Source organism: Cydia splendana, chromosome 7, assembly GCF_910591565.1.
Source record: "Cydia splendana chromosome 7, ilCydSple1.2, whole genome shotgun sequence".
NCBI lineage: Eukaryota > Metazoa > Arthropoda > Insecta > Lepidoptera > Tortricidae > Cydia > Cydia splendana.
In genome coordinates, this window is record NC_085966.1 from 4130196 (window position 1) to 4147725 (window position 17530).

A 17530-nucleotide genomic window follows, 5' to 3' on the forward strand; every position below is an offset into this window, starting at 1 on the left:
TTAGAGTCCCCAGCAAGCTCGGTTCTCCATACAACGACTGGCAAGATTGCTCTGATACTTTGTACTTACAATAGGATAAGGTATAGCTAGTCCTTTATAACACTTTAAACTCTCGCGTTTTGTACACATATTTAATTACACAAACGGGTCTACCGCGATATAATTTCATTGTTTTTACCTTTAATTCCGACGTTTCAGCTGAGTTGCACCAGCTGTGGTCACGGAAAGACTGACGTCCCAACAAATGTCAACGGAGATATTAATAAAACACCACTAAACTACCCGAAATGGGTACTTGCAGAAAATCCCACGCACGACTAGAAAAAAAGAAAGACATCCGGAGGTTAGTAGGCAACCAGCCTTTTTGCCGTATGTGAAAGGGATAACGGACAAAGTTGGATCAGTACTGAAGAAATTCTCCATTAAGACTGTATACACGCCGTTATCTAAAGTAGCAAGTCTTTTACGCAGCCCAAAGGATGTCATTCCGTACCAGAATCCGGGTGTCTACAAGATAGAATGCAGTTGTGGAAGTGCGTACATTGGCCAAACTAAGCGCAGCGTTCAAGAGAGGGTGAAGGAACACATAGCAGCTGTTAAAAATCGCCATGTAAACAAATCCGCAATAGCTGAGCACTTGCTGACAACAGGAACGAATCACTGGATTGAGCTACATAAACCCAAAGTCCTCTCCAACGAGCGACACTATTATCCGCGGATCGTGAGAGAGGCGATTGAAATTAAAAAACACCCTAAAAATTTCAATCGTGAGGACGGGTACAAATTATCGTCTACTTGGGGACCAGTGATTCAAATGTTGAAACCAGCGGATATATCTTCGGACCAGTGTACGGATACTGTGAGTGTTGCGTGTCGTGCCGTGGACAATAAACATTAAACTTTAACGGGTAGCTGCAATTTCTTTGTCTACCCCGAACATTTTTATAAACTAATTTCGGGTAGTTTAGTGGTGTTTTATTAATATCTCCGTTGACATTTGTTGGGACGTCAGTCTTTCCGTGACCACAGCTGGTGCAACTCAGCTGAAACGTCGGAATTAAAGGTAAAAACAATGAAATTATATCGCGGTAGACCCGTTTGTGTAATTAAATATAGCTAGTCCTTTAGTTTATGTAGCTTCAGACACCATAGTTAAAAAAATACAGCGGATTAAATTTTTCGTACAATAATTGTTTTTCCTCTATTTCGTTTGTATTATAAACTGGAGCTATATATCTAAACTAATTACAGGACTATAATTATTACTGAATCGACTCCATAATTATAGTTTCACTCTTGTCTAAGAGCTGTTTACCACTAACGTCCAGTTTTTTGCGGGTACGGATTTTTGCAGGATCCCGTTTTAGTAGTAATATTATAGTATAGTATAGGTGCTAATATTTATAGTAACTTTCACACGAGGATTCTGTTTGCGAGATCCTGCATGCATACTACAGAAAACGGGATCCTGCAAAAACCGTACCCGCAAAAAACTGGACGTCAGTGGGAAACAGCTCTTAACGTACTATGAAAACTCCGAAGCATGATTAGAACGATTTTAAGTACATAATTTCCTATAACTGTATCCTCGCATAATTCGGTTTTTTTCAGGGTTGAATTTCAAAAACCCTACGGAAGTAAATAATAATACTAACCCCTATAAAATTGTATAATTTTATAAAGAAACAACAGTACCCTGTGATTTATCGAAACTGGCTTGTATCTTTCCTCTTCCTAGATCGATTTCCTAGGCCTAGGCATTGCGTCAGCAGGGTGTGATTAGCTTCCTCGTCGGGTCGGTGCTCGCTTTCCACAAAGTGCTGGGTTAGTAATTAGTGGGGTCGGTAGCCTGGGTCTTTTTTATGGTTCCGTGACGGGGGTAAGTGACAATGGTAACGTTAATATGACTACGATACAAAACAATAACAAGAAGAGTAGGTACAGTAAGTAAGTACGTACCTACGTAGTACCTAAGTACTTTATTGTACGAAATAGAGAAATCAAGGTACATCAGAGAGAACATAAATGTAGTACAAGGGCGAACTTGTAATGTGATGTAACAGTCTGATGTGACAAGTCTTTGTTAATGGTATCAGTCCATGGTATAGTAATATACTCCGATAGGTACTCTCTTCCCGTCTTTATGTGGTCACGTAACTGACACAAGCCTACGTCATCATGCGACAGCGCTATATAAAGTGGCAATGTTATTGTGAAGTACACTTGTGTCACTCTGGGAAGACCATGTTTTATTAGACTATGGTATCAGTCGATCTGTACCCCTCAAGTACCCATAGTGTAAATTTCATTCGAAAGCGTGACGTGCGTACGCGTTTGCGTTAAGTGTCATTTTGTATGGGATTTTTAATTCCAAAAAATCCTATACAAAAATAGACAACGCAAACGCGAACGCACGTCACGCTTTCGAATGAAAACACTAGGGGTTCAGGTTTGTGTTGAGGATCAGATGTCTATGTATAAGTCACTTAAGCGATACCTAGGGCAGGGGGTTAAGTGTTGCCAACTCTTTAAGCCTACGTTTGATGGACCTCGAATGTACCTACCAATAATGTTTGTGGTGTTAAGGCGCGGTGTGTAGTAAAATGCACTTTTTTGTCACCATATTTACAGACTTTTACAAGGATATCATGCATTATTTTCTAGTATGTATAACATCAGTCCTTGAACTACGTTATTGCTTGTCAGAAACACGACGGCTCATTATTTTCTCGATAGAATCTTAAGTTGAAAACATGCCTAACACTGTCTTTATTTCCTTATGTTAGAAGTACTAGGACGAAAATGTATATGAAACTTACTTCAGTCGATAGCTTTTAAGTAAATCTTCATTATTGCTTGTCCTTTTATGGATACGTTAATTTTTTCATTCATCATTTGATGAATTCAACATTTTGCCTACTAAATTACACCCTACGCGGCAATACCTTGCGCCTATTCCTCACGCCAGTACGCCCGTGACCACTGTCAGCGTCGGACCTGTGCTAGTTTAGCGGACGTTTCATAAAATGGGTAATCACAGTATAAATATGCAAATATGTTATACACACAATGTTTTTCAACATACTTACGAAGAAAAGCAAAATAATTCTTAAATACGGTGACATTTCAGACATTCGTCCGTCATATTGTCATTTTATAACAAGTTGGGCAGCAAAGGCACACACCCATCTAACCAATCCGGAATTCAGTCACGATTGATAAATTGTGTAAACATATTTTAAAAGGCTATAAAATTAATCAAATTGAATAATTTAGACTGGTCACATTTTTGTAAAAATCGATTTCTACTGGCAAAACATATTACTTTTTGGCAACCGGGTGTTTTAACCTAATTAGACCCCGCTGAATCCGAATTTGCCGGTTGCTTGATCGAATTCGTGACTGGAAGTGAGATATTTGATATTAAAGGTTCCTTTTTTTTAGTTTTTCGTAAATAACTCGTAAACGGTGGCCAATATTAAAAAAATGTTGTAAAAAATTAATAATCTACACAAAATTTTCAATAAAAAAGAGTCAGTACATTTTCAGCAGGGATCAATATTTAAAAAGATAATAAAGAGGGAAAGTTAATTATAATAAATTCTAAGGTTCCTTGTTTTTATTTTTTCGTTAAAAACAAATCTTACACATAAATAATAAACATAAAATTTCCTACAAGCACTTTTCGCTAGGATCAATACTTAAAAAGACAAAGCAGCCGGTAAGTTAATTACAATCAATTTTAAAGTCCCTTTTTAGTTTTTTGTAAATAACTCGTAAACGGTGTCCCATAGCAAAATAGGTTTATAGGGACCTGGAAATTGATTATAATTAACTTACCCCCTTTAATACCTCATTAAATATTGATCGTAGCGAAAAAGTGTACAAAACCTTTTTTGTGGACAATTTTATGTTCAATATTTATGTATAATATTTTTTTGCAACGTGGGCACCGTTTACACATATTGATCCTAGAGAAAAGTGTTCAGATGTTTTTTGCAGAAAATTTTATGGAGATTATTTATTAATAAAAACCTATTTTGCTATGGGACACTGTTTACGAGTTATTTACAAAAAACTAAAAAGGGACTTTAAAATTGATTATAATTGACTTACCGGATGCTTTGTCTTTTTAAATATTGATCCTAGCGAAAAGTGTTCTACATGTTTCTTGTAGGAAATTCTATGTTTATTATTTGTGTAAAATTTGTTTTTGCTATGAGTCATACTTTTCAAATTATTAACGAAAAAATAAAAACAAGGAACCTTAGAATTTATTATAATTAACTTTCCCTCTTTATTATCTTTTTAAATATTGATCCCTGCTAAAAATGTACTAAATCTTTTTTTATTGAAAATGTTGTGTCGATTATTAACGTTTAACAATTTTTTTTTATATTGGCCATCGTTTACGAGTTATTTACGAAAAACTTAAAAAAAGAGACCTTCAAAAAGTGATTATAATTAACTTTCCCGCCTTAATATCTCTTTGAATATTGATCCTAGCGAAAAATGGTACGGAATCTTTCTTGTAGGCAATTTTATGCAGATTACTTATGTTTAAGAAAATTGTTTGCTATGCGCCACCGTTTAAGAGTTATTTACGAAAAACTAAAACAAGGGACCTTTAATATCAACTATCTCACTTCCAGTCAAGAATTCGATCAAGCAACCGGCAATTTCGGATTCAGCGGGGTCTAATTAGGTTAAAAAACCAAAAAATAATATGTTTTGCCAGTCGAAATCGATTTTTACAAAAACATGATCAGTCAAGTATACACTCATATTGTATATAATTAATAATTATTTAGGTACACTCACCGTCTTACCTACCATGTTTAGGGTTCCCTACCCAAACGGTAAAACGGAACCCTATTAGTAAGACTCCGCTGTCCGCCCGTTCGTCCGTCCGTCTGTCACCAGGCTGTATCTCACGAACCGTATTTCTGTTGCCGCTATAACAACAAATACTAAAAAGTACGGAACCCTCGGTGGGCTCGGTGGGCGAGTCCGACTCCCACTTGTCCGGTTTTTAATTTCATTAAGTACTCATCAAAATTCGAATTTACTAATAAATCTTATTCAATATTAATTGCCGAACTAAAAATCCCGGAACTGACAATTCAGAATACCGATGTCGTCAGAATAAGGACGTAGACGTGCTGCGCGGGAATGGTGCGGTGCGCCGCGCGGGCCGCCCGCCTGCCCGTTCTACCACGCGTCTGCTTCACCCCCTTGAAAACGTAAAACTCGAGTATAAGAGCGCCTTAAATAAAGTTTCTCTCCCTCTCTGATGTGTTCTAAGGTCTTACTCAATCAGGCAATCCTACTTGCTATCCCAGATTATGCTTAGGATCCACTTAAGATGAAACATAGTTTACGAATGTTAAATTATCATTTATGTTAAATCATCGAACTCATTTAAATACTTAACTCATAATAACCTCGACATCCTTAGAAAGCATCTGACTCTTAGGCTCAACTTTCACTGAACTACGAATATTAGTAAATGTAGTAAAAGTATATCCTCATTTAGTAGTCCCTGGTCTATTTGTAATATATTCGATTCGATCTTTAATCGTGTAAGCATGTAGCAATGTTACTTGGTTACCGGTTAATTTCTGCTAAGTATCATTATGTAACACCGACCTTGTAGTATGTTAAGCATGTAGATTGAAGGTACCTACTATAATTATCTTACCCCTGCTAACCCTGTTCCCCGTGGTATCTCATGGAAGTTTTACATATTTTTTATTTCTCACTAAAAAGTATGCAGATAGTGATTACGTTTCTTCATTATAGAGTATTTTATTTTCCAAGCTCAGACTAATAACGCATAGACAGATAGTCCCCATACGGCTAACCTGCCAAAAGTGAAGCCGAAACATAATCGATATGTGCGTGGGAGGCTCGTGTTTTACGCTCAGCAACACACACACATATACAAAAATGTGTTGCCAGTATATAGGTATTTCCCTCAAAGTGGGGATTTAACAATATCCTTAACACTTGGTTATTAATAATTTGTGTGTAGATTTAATAGCAAAAGCTTTTTATGATTATTTAAGGATTTTTTGCATTAGAGTCCTTTGTGAAATAAGGTTTAAATAAAAATATTGATACATTTTTACAATTTTTTATTTAAAATGTGCATGATTTTACTACATAATTTGAAATAAAATAATGAAATATTTAAAAATATATAATTTTTATATAATTATACTTACAAGGAACTTCAATTAAGCGTATTCATTTTAGAATGTAAACGTCATGTCCCATTTTGAGGAAAAAATATTCACTAGGTACACTGGCAACATTTATAAGAAATGGCGGCTGACGAAACATTGGATTTTTGTAGTTACGATTACGTAAAAATATCACAATAAAAACTCTATACTTACGCGTGAAATGTAATGTAGGTCGGTTTGTTTTTATGATATGATGCGTTGTGACACCCATTCAATGCACAAACAACATTGATATAGAATAAGAACTGGATACCCAATCAGCCGCAAAAAATGGCCCCGCAAAAGTAACGTTAAAACAGATCACGCGTTACTTTTTCGTTTAGTCTTGTATAGACCGCTCAAATGTGAAGTTGTCAACAATGTCGTAAAATGGTCGTCAAAATATGCAAAAATAACAATGATAAAATAAGGAAAAAGCTTGGAATGTATTTCTTTCGGTTAGTTCTTTGGATAGCATTACTTGGCATTACATAATTTATGTAATCTGGTGGTAATTTCATGGTTTTGTATAAATTATTTTGTTAGTACCAAAGAAGGGATGTGAAGGAACAAAAATCTAATGAGTCGATGTGAGGTCAATACTTTTTTTATTTTTATATGGAATTCGTAAGATATAATATTATGTTTAAATTCAAGATTTCCAAGAAAACCTATGCGACGTGCTGAGTGTACTGCTATTATAGCAAGAGATAGGGGTGATGCAGTTTTAAACAAGGCAAAACGGCACTTGTGTGTTCGGCGCATTTCCCTGTTTCCGACATATACACGACCAATAAGGGCTTACATCGACTAACTGTAAATGTTAAACCTGTCTGAACACAGTGACAACCACAGGAATTTCTTGATAAAGACCATAACCAATCAGTACCAGTAGCGACCTGAATATCCCCGTGCACTATATTGCAAAGAACGAAAGTGCGAAGATTATGTAGATCTAAAATACACAGTTATTTAATAAGTTGAATTTATTTCAAGGAAAATAGTATTTAAAGACGTACCTATATATACTTACTTATTAAAAATAAATTTGTTTTATGTAACTTAAACGGGTTGTTACCATGAATTAATTTTATTTGAACTCCCGATCAAATTAAATTGATTCATTTATTACTTTGGTTTTTCTGTACAGTAATACCTATTAAAATGTACCAAAGGGACTCCATTCGTTCATTATTCTCATTTGACGTTGTTTGACGTAAATACAAAGGTGAAGTTACGTTTAGTGCCATCGGACTTAAAGTTTTAACAGTGTTGGTACTAATGTTTACAAATTTGACACTTAATGCTTACGACAGTAAGTTCTTTTCCGTACAAAACATTTATCTTGACTCAAAATTTACGTAAGCGTTTTTATCATCAATGCAAATTTGCCGCTACTGTCATTCTGACCCACATTTTGTTGACGTTTTTGTTCCGCTCTGTGTGTCTATTTCTAATATTAAGTCAGTGACAAACAACCATTTTTCCTGTGTTTTTGATTTTTAAACGGGAGGTGTACACAAGCCGATCGAATACGGTGACACGAGTGCGACGTGACGTCGCACTTGAAATTGCTTCACTAGGGATGTACGAACACTCAATCTATGCCTTATAAATCTATGTTTCCAAGTACCTACGACTTTTTTCAATTTTTGACGATAAGAAAAATAAAATTTGGTTTTAAGCAATGTTTATAAGCAACCATTAATTCGAGATAATATTCCCGTTCCATGTTCTCGAGCCATCATTAGACATGTTTAAATAGTTTCACTGCGGGAAATGAGTTGTAATGATGATTCAGAATAGTCTACAGGCTTGCAAGACTGATGATTTAATTTCCCATTCCATAAATAACGATATCGATACTTTTGATTGAAAGTACCCTCAAGAAATGCTATAAAAAATTATACTCAGTCACGTTTTATAAAATCACATGTACATATTTTACTTTCCTCGTATTCGAAATGAAAAGTGGAGTGTTTAATTCGGGTGAAAGGCATCATGTCATCCCTTGGTTAACAATCTACTATTTCTATGACGGAGGTATACCTGTATGTGTATGATAAGCATAGATATAAGAAGTGTAGAAATTAAAAAGTGGCAACACTGTAGTGTCGTCCCTTTCAAATCAATATTTATAAGAGAACGGGACCACACTACAGTGTTGCCACTTTTTAATTTCTACTCTTTTTTGCCAGGCTGTAAGGAGATTTATAACGGAGCCATAATCTCAATGGGTCTCGTTGTCTCCAATTGTCCCCCACCAGGGCCGTCTTGAACTATGCTGGGGCCCTTGAGCACATAAGAATTTGGGGCCCTTTTGGAAAGTAAAGAAAGCTGTAGGGGAGTTTTCTCCGAGAGGTGGGGGGGCGTGCGATGAGGTGCGAAGAGAAACACGGAGTGATGGCAGATAGCCGTATATTAATTTTCAACAGTCGGCGCTAATACTATACAGATATATATACAATTGACTAATCTAACGAATCTCCTACGGCCGAGCAGCGTCCAAGACGTACAGCTGTCGTGCGCAAGGGGAACCGGGAAAACTCCTGATAAGATAGTCCGACAAGGTCCCAGGGGGTACACAGGCCGTAGAAATCTATCGCCTAGCTAATTCTCAACATTACAATATTCGGTGCATCGGGTCCTTATTCTAGGAAAAATCTTAACACCGCCATGTAGGGTTAGTATGCGCGCTGTACAGTGACATCTAGTGACAAATTGGGTAACAGTTAAATTGTACGAACATGCGCGTTGTTTTTTATGTATGTTAAACTATTTAGATACATTCGATATATTTTTAGGAACATGTTACATGATGTTCTGTATTTTTACAGGTTTCAGAAACGAGTTATGATAGGCCTACTAACCATCTCTGTGCATATAGATGAACTATATATGTATGAGTGTTCAAGATTACGTTAATCTAAATCTATACATTTGCTATGTTTTACTAAAAATACAAGTGTTATGAAATGCTTGAAGTCATAATTTTAAGGTTCCAGGAACATTGGGTTTAAGAACAAAACATTGGGTACTAGTAGAGCCATCTTGTGAGGCGTAAGGAACTAAAAGTTGCCTAGGAACTGGAAGCTATCCAATTTACATTAATCTTAGTTTGCACATTCGTTATGTTTACATAAAAATCTAGGCAACACATAACACAAGTTACGCAAGGTTTTGGATTTTTAAAACTACGGGAAAGATAAAATATTGCTAATGTTTACGTCGAAATCGAGGACTACTAGCGCCATCTAGTAGGCTCCATGAGAACTAAACATAGTTTATTGATATATTTGGGAAAGTTCGCGTTACAAAGCTAATTAAACTAACATTTTACTGCTATGATCAGTGATCGGAATAGGCAGAGTATATTTACCTACACTTGGTAGAACAAAGTCATGAAGTGGAGACTTCCTTGCGATAACATTTTTTTCCGGGATTTCCCGGATTTAAAAAATCAGTAAATTAAATAAAATCTCATAATGTATCCCCAATGTACGTAAAATTAAATAGTAACCACAACACTACAAGTTTGTACTAGTTTACGAGTGATAATATAACATTATTGTATTTATATTATTTCAAACTTGTCCGTCTCTTTTACGCCAATACCAGCTGTGTTTAAGTGAAAGAGATAGAAATAACAGTATTACTATCTACTATGTTAATTGTACTTTCCATTGTTATCGTCTAAAAGACAAAGCAGATGTCGTTATCACTTATCGCTGTTACCTGCAACCCTTTTTATGCATTAAATAGAAAGTTGACATCAGTTTCTTACTATCCCTTGTCGAGTACGTATGGAAGTGTAGATACTGTGTTTTTTGGATATTTGACATTTGCTTGTTTACTGGAATTTCGCCTGCTATACTTGATTACACACGGCCTGAACTCGGACACCGATTTTGCTTTGATTGGATTTGGCGATTACTGGATACTGAAAACACCACGGATACTGCAAAACTACCAAGTTTCAAGGTAAGATAATGTATTTATTATTTAACATTTTTATCTTTTTCATTGTGTGTATAATCGAAAGTAAGAATAAAGGCTGAAATATACGGTCACGAACTATGACTATTGACTTGGGTCACTTGCCTATGTTCATAATTTGGCCGTGTAATGTATTAAACCTACATACATCATACTTACCGTACTGTACCTACATAAATAGACACGTGTAAGCTAAGTAACTAATGGAAATCAAGTGCGGGTAGTTCCAAAAACTCGTATAGCTAGAAAATGTTGACACAACTCCCTACCCGTATGCCTCTGACCGCGGACATAATGTGACATCCGAAACCTTGGGCCAAATATTAAATATAAGTGTTACGCGATTAAGTCCCGTTTTCATTTAATAATAGGTATGTGTGAAAATGGTGTTAGTTTAAATCAATATAATAATTTTGTATTTGTAGATTGAGTTGCAATGTTATTTATATTTAGACTTAATAAAATAATAATAACTTTGTACATAAAGAGAGTTTATTAAAAATAAATATAGAAGAATCCGTTTATATATTGGTTGTTTCATTTTATGCCTATTTATTGTATTGAAGCAGTTGGATTGTTTTTTGTACTATTCAGAACAATATTAATTATTCGGTAAGTTCCCGGGACATTAGTCCCGCAAAAAAATTTTGTCGTAAGGAAGTCTCCAGTTTTTATCTATGTTCTACCAAGTGTAGGTAAATATACTCTGCCTATTCCGATCACTGGCTATGATCTTCTATTTATTATGGGTAACAATCATATATACTGTTACTGTCTGTCCTTTCGGCCCCCCCTGAGGATGGGGGCCCTGGGCACGGGCCCCGTGTGCCCTTATGGTTCAAACTTTAAAAAAAAAACTTCAACATTTATTCAGCAAATAGGCAAATAGGCCAACATTGAATTTACATACAAGCAAAAATAATAACAACATACATATTAACAATTTAAAAAAATACAACTAACTGCTGAAACTACCAATACAAACTAACGTATTACAATTACTTAGATCTATATACGGTCTCTTAATGTCGAATTACATAAAAAAAAATACACATACAAAAACACAAAAAAAAATTCTATAATATTTAGAGGTGTAAATGTCTCTAGTTAAGAGCCAACGGGAGTGGTCATTTCTCCAAACAAACGTACTCCTCGTTTTCCTCCGTGGTTTTTGAAGCTAGAGCAATGATTTTTTCAACACAGATTAATATTGTCAATATCTGTGTCGGACCGTTTTGCTTTTTTTGATATTTTTGTTTTTTAAGGCGCTAGAGCCCTTCAAAAATGGCCAAAATGGCCTAATTGACTATGCCGCAATGAGAGGCGTGGCATTCAAAACTGATATCAATTAGCCAAAAAAGCAAAACGGTCCGACACAGATAATTTCATAATCATTTAGATTTCCAAATTTGGTTACGATTGGTTAAGTTTTGGAGGAGGAAACAGAGGAGTACGAAACCTCGATTTTTGAGATTTTTACGCAGGATTTTTCGCCTTGTCCTTATCGCACTACTTTTAGGTGCCGCTTCCGTTAGCGAGACGGGTATATTTACCTAAAATATTTAAAACTCAGCTCCTGTTTCATCTTAAGATGGTTAAGACGGTACTGTCTCCAACTGTCCCCCACCACATCATTCAGGGTGAAGGATGGAAGGTTCTTCAAAGCTTGAAGTTCATATCGGTCCGGAACCCCGCGGGCGACAGTTCATTCCACTGTCGAAGATCCCCCACTGCTACCTATATAAATTATAAACTGAAATATAGCATAGCATATGACATTTATTTCAGTTTATAATTTATGTAGTAGTGTTTCTACTTGAAATAAAAGACAAATTAAAATAATTTCTGAAAATAATTTAATTTGTTCTAATAGTATCCCCCACTGGTCACGTAGAGGATATATTTATTACCAGTCTTCCGTCGCAATGCAATTATAAAACACTCTTATTTTTCCCCGTGATTAAACGTTAATATGATGTGAGCGAACACTTTTCTAAACGCACGCGCCGAGTCAGCGACCGCAACTCTCGCTGTCCACTGCATTCCGTTGCATCTATTTATTATCTTTATTGAGCTAATGAAAACGAATCGCCAGACATCGGATTTTAGGTGGCAAAATTTAATGAGAGGTAAGGAGTTACTATATCGATAAACTCAATTATCGATGCTTTTCTCATGTGCCTACTCAATGTGTTTCAATCGACAATGTTTTGAAATTAGTATTTGACTTGACCGATACTGACATTTTATTTGATTATTGATTATACATGATATAGGCCCCGCGTGCATGAACTATAGGGCAGCATAGGAGCCGTCAGATTTTAGGCGCGAGGCGTAAATGTGTCGTTTATGCTTCCGATGTAGCCCACAAGATGGCAGAACCTACTATGCACAAGGAAACGTACCGACGAGAACGGTAGATGGTAGCACTTGCTTTGGCAATGTACATGTGCAGTGTGCACATATGTTTCCGATTCAGGCCACAAGATGGCAGACCCTCCAACGCGCACGGTCCCTAAGTCCCTATACGCATATTATTCTCTTAGGTAATTTTTTATCTCAGGTCCAAATTCAATCTTGTCAGGATTTAAGTATACTCGTCTTCGTATACTACCTATTGTTGTGGCTAATCTAGATAATCTAGGGTCGGACCAAAAAAAGTCTGCAGCGGATTTGATACGCGCAGTGCAAGTGTCATTTATACGTCATAATTTCATAGAAGTTTGACGTTTAAAATAACACTTGCACTGCGCGTATCAAATCCGCTGCAGACTATTCTTGGTCGGACTCTAATCTAATTCGACCCAGTAGAAACACAATTTTCTTGCGTATTAATCGGAATACCGTTCATCCTAGCTTCAGTATTTTTTTATTGTACCTAATCGAAAATAAAATAATTACTACTATTACAATTTATTAGTATGTATATATATAACACATAAGTAAGATAAATAAGCTAATGGTACGTCCATAAGACTGTTTATAACCAACCATTAATTCGAGATAATATTCCCGTTCCATGTTCTCGAGCCATCATTAGACATGTTTAAATAGTTTCACTGCGGGAAATGAGTTGTAATGATGATACAGAATCTACAGACTTGCACGGATTATTTATGTTCTAGAACTCGTACAGTCAGCATGAAAAGTAGCGAATAAAACAACGCGCCAAAATCATCTGCCACACTGAAATACTTTTCGAACTAGAGATAAATCAACAAAATCTATGGATTGTTGAGATCTGAAATAAATCATTATTTAATTTAATTTATTTTAAATCTCTACAGTTTTCATTCAAAAATATCTGTTATAATCTAATTGTTAATTTGCCACCCTTCCCCAACTAATAAGCTTAAGGGTAACATTCCATTTTTGACCGCAGCTGCGCTACTGGTATAGTTTGTAGGTTTCTAATAGAGCCCGACGGTCCAACGCTCAAAAAACCAGTGTAGGTACGCTCTCCGATAACGCGCCTTTGTTACGCGTCTCGATGACACATTTTAGACTGGTTCTGTAGCGTTCGACTCGCCGGCACTCAGTAACCGAAGTAAGTACGTATTTTTTATGCAGGTGGTTGTGGCACGTGGCACGAGCGGTTTTACTTAACAATAGACAATAGGATTAGCCGTCGGGCTCTATTAGAAACCTACAAACTATACTGAACGTGTCGGTGTTATTGTCAATTTCCATAGTAAAATGAACAGTAGTGCAGCTGTCGTTGGAAATGGACTGCTGTCACCTTCTTTAATTTTTTATTTAGGTATTATTATGAAAATTATACTTACTTAAAAAGTTATTTCTAAATCTTAAAGTGTTAAAAACGATGAATACAATGATACAATTTATAGCAGAATTATGATTTAATCACTAGGATATTATAAAACAAAGTCCCCCTCCGCGTCTGTCTGTCTGTATTATGTTTGCGATAAAGTCAAAAACTACTGAACGGATTTTCATGCGGTGTTCACCTATTAATAGAGTGATTGTTGAGGAAGGTTTAGGTATATAATTTGTTAAGGTTTTATTTAACCCGTGCGAAGCCGGGGCGGACCGCTAGTGCTAGTTAAGGCTAAGTTGTATACTAAAGACGAATGTATGAGAGCGTTATGGCGGCGGCTAGGTTCGCGTACCCTTAAACAGACTTTAGAGACACGACTGTCGTCGACTGTACCGTGTGTAGGATATCTAGAGCTCGCAAAATGGCGTCTTCCGATACCGGAAGCGGCGCTCTGTCATTTTGCCGAGCTAAAGCCTGCGCGCGGGCGCAGCATGGATCCATGTTTATCGCCTGTCACTATGTCCGTCACTTTCGCACTTACATACTTGTTAGAACGTGACAGGCATGGTGACAAGTGATAAATATGCGATCGTGCTACCGCCGCTGATCAGCGTCGGTTTACCGTCGTATCGTATTTTCTATACGATTGAATGGAAGAAAGTTAAAGCCCAAAGATTCCAAGGGTACAGTCACCAGCAATAATATGTTACACAACATAGGCCGCAAAAATATCTGACACCATCTTATTTGTAGAGCCATAAGAGCGTGTCACATATTTTTGCGGCCTTCGAAGAGTAACATATTACTGCTGGTGACTGTACCATTATAAGTACTTAACACAGGCCAATTCGAACGTGCACCTGAGTCTGACATCAAACCAATATTACCTACATAATGATACCTAAATTATCAGTTTGCTAACATTCGCGCGTTCGTTCAGACTTGTCCGCAACTCCAAAATTTGCTTAACCCTCGTGCCTTGACACCCTTGCACGGCTCAATATTCCACTTGCTACGCTCTGGCAAAGACATAATTATGTAACTCCGTATAAGATGAATAAAGTCTAAGAAAAAAACGTGCCTCGGAAATCAAGAAAAAGTCATTCTCGGATAGATGGCGCACACACCTTTGGCCTATGGTCGGCTAGATGGCGTTGACGACACCGTTTTATATTTCACAATTTTAACACATAGGTATCAGTGAATGAACATGGGTCAAAATGATATAAAAATTTACTGTCATTACAAAATATACTATGACAGGACCCCTCTATAATATCTATTATCTTTGGTTCTGGGCTTAATATTGGAATCTTTCGCTTGCTCGGCTATCAATATAACTAATTTGGGCAAGTGCTAAGATTAGAAAAGTGATTCTTATTATAACATTTTATTCGATTCCTAAGGAACCTTAAAGTATAATGTTTGGTGCCGGGTGCAAAAAATATGCAAGAAATAAAACATGGCATGCGAAGGCAAACTTGAACCATAAATACTACCTAGTTTTCCACATTCGCCAAATTCCTTTAAAATTAATAATAAGTATTTAGTACTTAAAGATCGTAAAAATTATCGTTATCGTTAAATTATTTTACATTAATCCATTCGAATTTATATTATGATCGTCAAGTAGCAAAATAACAATTAAAAATATATGACAAGAAACACAAAATATTACTTAAATTGACTTTAATTTAACCGGTTTACTAATATGTGGCCGAAAATTGTATGGCAAATTATCACTACCCAAACTATTTTTCCCATAGTATCATTTGGCAAAACTATCAGATGGCAGACCAATGTTTCGCATATACAGGGTGGAAAGGCACGACGATCCTTTCCGGAAATGGGAGATAGTTTAGCCTAAGCTCTATATTTTCTCCATAGAAACTATGTTAATATGGGCAACCGTTTCTAAATTATGACCTTTTAAACATCCACGCAAAAAACTACTTTGTTCTAACCCTAACAGGTGACAGGGTCAATGAACTTACTTGTAAACAATCAGTATTCGACAGGAAATTATGCTAATTTGTTGCCATCTAACCATTTTTAGGTCTGCTTACAGCACGGTAAGAATCATTGCAGGATTTTCGCTTTCTTAGTGGTTCCACTTGTTCAATACTTGAATGAAATAGTTATGTTATTCCTTAATATTAATAATACTAACCACAACATTGTTTACAACGACAGTTCAAATGGTGACATTGACAACCACTCAAAAGTACGCAATCGTCTTATAAATATCTCTGGTTTCCTTGACTGATAAAAAGGTTTTAGTTTCTTAACACGTTTCACAAAATTATTTTCGAATAATTGGAAACTATTTAAAATAATAAAAAATTACATGTAGGTTGTGTTAGTTGCACCAAATGAACTTGCAAAAATTAAATACTAAGAATAAATCAAGAATAAATACCAAACTAACAAACCTTCTTGCGTGGTAGGAAATAGACAAGACGTCTGATGTTTGAAATTAAATTTTCATTGAACTATACTTATTGAATGTCATATTCTTCAAATAAAAATGTTAGATGCTCGTGGCTATTTAAATTTGTGAGGCTGTGTAAAAGATATGGTGTACCAAACCAAACGGAATGTGAAACTGCGGACGAAATGAGACAAAGGCTAATTGGTGCTTTCTGCGGAGGATAAATGACGAAGAGCATACACTATATCGCATGTGCATCGACATACTCGGGTACGGGCTGCGGCGGCGTTGTAATACACGGAGGTACATTTGAACACCGTATGTGAAAAGAAGATAGTATTAAATATTGGAAAAAAGTAATTATCTAAGAAAGTAATAAAATTGTTTGTAATATTTTTGCATGCATTTGATTTATTTGACATTTATGCGTCATTCATACATCATTGCGATACTGTCAACGATCGGAAAAAAGTGGAAAGTCCCGAGCTTTCCCGACGGAGATCCTTAATCTAGCCGTCATGTGCACATGCTATAGGGTTATCACCACAGTTAAAAAGTAGTATTTTTGCAATTTTTATTTTTTACTCAATTAACGATTCTTACCATTACCAATAGTCTCTGTATCACTTAAACGACCTAATACTTCCGGGAAGGATCGTCGTGCCTTTCCACCCTGTATAACATGTCGCAAATGATTATTTACAATATTATTGTATGGCAAAATATTTAGTTGGTCATGTTTCAAAATGTCTTTTATTGTTATGTCGAATGTATTGATAGGCATAAATTATTTTTCGCCTAATATTGTGAATAACCTACCTATCCCTGGGAGCAGATTCGTTTTTAGGGTCATAAAAAAAAATAACCCTAACCTACCTTCCTACCTATCTCTGGGAGCAGTCTCGTTTTACGGGTCATAAAAAAATAACCCTAACCTAATTATCTCTGGGAGCAGATTCGTTTTTAGGGTCACCAAAAAAAAAATAACCCTAACCTACCTATCTCTGGGAGCAGATTCGTTTTTAGGGTCATCAAAAAAAATAACCCTAACCTATCTATCTCTGGGAGCAGATTCGTTTTTAGGGTCACCAAAAAAAA